At 32.3% G+C, this 2,500-nt stretch overlaps 1 protein-coding gene across 2 annotated transcripts in view; it reads right to left on the bottom strand.

Annotated features, from left to right (window-relative positions):
- Positions 1 to 2,500, bottom strand: part of LOC137628065 (uncharacterized) — a 50,315-nt gene that overhangs the window by 47,157 nt on the left and 658 nt on the right. The window lies entirely within an intron of this gene.

Below are 2,500 nucleotides of genomic sequence, written 5' to 3'. Positions count from 1 at the left end.
AGTCACTTCATTCCGGTCCATATTTATATTTTCACTGGAATATTAAAGATTTCTCAAAATTGTCTCGCCTATTATCCTTACTTATGTGATGAATTCTCATATTTGCAGATGAGAATCTATCACATATGATTTCTAGGTGCACCTATGATTACCGTTCCATATTTATTTGTGTTCTTATAATAGTTTACTTCTTTGGAAATCAACCAAAGCATGTATTAATTTTTACATATTTCATTTGTTGGATCTTTTCATAAGTCAGGTGAAATTTGATTATTGTTATTTTATTCATTTTAGACCCCAATGTCACATTATAGTTTCTAAAATAAACGGCAGCTACGATTTGGCAAAAGTGATACAGTGTCCTACTTCTCACCCTTTTGCCCGTTTGATTTATGCTGACATCGGCATGAATGCAGCTTGATTCATAACCTCCGGATGGAAAGAAACAGTATAATTTTTATGGTCGTATTTACAGCACAGTTTTCTCTACCTTTTAAAGCTCTGTCATATTTTTATTATAAATTTCATATTCTTCACTTGTTTGAATACATCCCCATTTATGGGAATATCCAGTTCAAACATATAGTTGTTATAAGAGAAAAGTTCTAATGATATTTATCATAATAACAATTGCATATTTTATGAACTTTATCGTGACCAATAGTTTGGAAAGAAAAAAATTTACCTTAGTATGAAAAACTTTTCAAATATGAAATTGCATTAGATGAAAGGGCCCAGAAAATGTTCCATGACATGTAAGCAGATTCCTGTGAAGAATTTTGATTTAAACCAAAATTATCCGGAAAGTCCCAGAAAAAAGACAAAACACATAGACGAATTGAAAGAAAATTCTCAGTGCGACAACCAAATTAGATTAGAGATAATCAAGAAGTAAAACAAAACTATCATCAAATAAAGGTAGAAATAGTAAATATTAGACATGAATTATCGACTATAGATGCATGTAAGGTAGAAAAAGAAGTAAAATAGAAATGTATAATAATAGAAAGGGACGTAAAAATATTAATAGGATGTATCAAAATTTACAGTAACAGGACAGATATACAGAAATTGCAAGTAAATATGTAGGACAAAATAAAAATAATATGAGAAATGGTAGTAGAAGAACAGTAGAATAGAAATGCTCAATAATGGTAATCTGTAAGTCATGTGATATTCTATTTCTAGAGGACTTTTTGGTCCATCGTGTCAACTCCTCCCATCCGTCCCATTCAAGCAAAGGGGACATTGTTGGTGTTCGTTATAGACTATTGTTGCGGCTATATTTTAACAACCGATGCCTTCCTGATCCTTCCCCTTACTCACACCCTTATGAACGCAGTACACAGAGGTCACGTTGCCCTGATGGCATCGTAGAAGACTAATTTTATATTTTTCTTTTGAGACTGATCAGTTTGTGCTTATGAAATATCTTTGGTTTGGTGTGTTTTATAACATTACGTCGTCATATCTTATACTAGAATTGGGAGTTATGTCGATGATTATTGACAAGGGAGAATTTGCATACATCTTAATTCTTTGTTGGTATGAATTATTGGGTAAACAAAGGCTACGTAGGTTGAACTAAAGAATATTGATTAACTAATTGATTTAAATTTCAAACCGAATAAGGGTCTCCATAAGAAGAAAATGAAAACACGGGACACGGATTAAGGGCTTTGATAAGGGGCAAAGGGATTTGACTGTCAAGGTTTAATGCAGGTCGGAGGTCAATCTTGGCCCTACCCCCTTTAAGGAGCTGCCTGCGATCGGGGGAATTTTTCAAGTGTCTCAGAAGCATGTACGATGCTTTTGCTTATTCTGGAATTTGGGTTTTATTTTCTTCCAAGGAATACATGCTGTGTTGGGAACAGTTCCTTAATTTACATTTTACCAAAAAAAGGTGGCTATTCACATTTTACATGCACTGTCTTTATGTTGTTCGGGTTCGATATACAGGAACTTGTAATAAATCCCCTCATTTAATGTTACTGAATGAATGTTTAAATAAATTTTATTCAAGGTATTTTTTTTTTATTTGAGAAAGTAATATTTACTTGAATAAAGTCGTTTAAATACCTTGAAATATAGGCTACTGATATATAAATAATTGCTGTTTCCATCACATTCCTAATATTGTAAATATATTACATATTTGTTTTCACTACGCACATATAACTTATGGCTTTTACTTGTTCAAAGGAAACTTTGATGTATTTCATGTTATTTTTAATTCGAAAATTATGTGTTTTTAATCTAAGAATCTGAAGGAAAGACCAATATCTTTTGGTAGCGTTATCATCCAACAAGAATTCTTCTATTTGTTAAACAGACACCGCTTTCAAAATTTCAACTGTCAACAACATCTAAACATACTTAGGCTACAGAAATAGAGCAACTAAGAGTAGAAGTAACTAGAGTGAAGCATTAGTGGAAGGGTTATTTGGGGGGCCTGTGTGTATTATCTAGATTAGAGAGTTAGTGAGAAAAGAAAAATGAG

The sequence above is a fragment of the Palaemon carinicauda genome, chromosome 2 (genome assembly GCF_036898095.1).
Source record: "Palaemon carinicauda isolate YSFRI2023 chromosome 2, ASM3689809v2, whole genome shotgun sequence".
Classification (NCBI taxonomy): Eukaryota; Metazoa; Arthropoda; class Malacostraca; order Decapoda; family Palaemonidae; genus Palaemon; species Palaemon carinicauda.
This window is presented reverse-complemented; position numbering and strand designations above follow the sequence as displayed.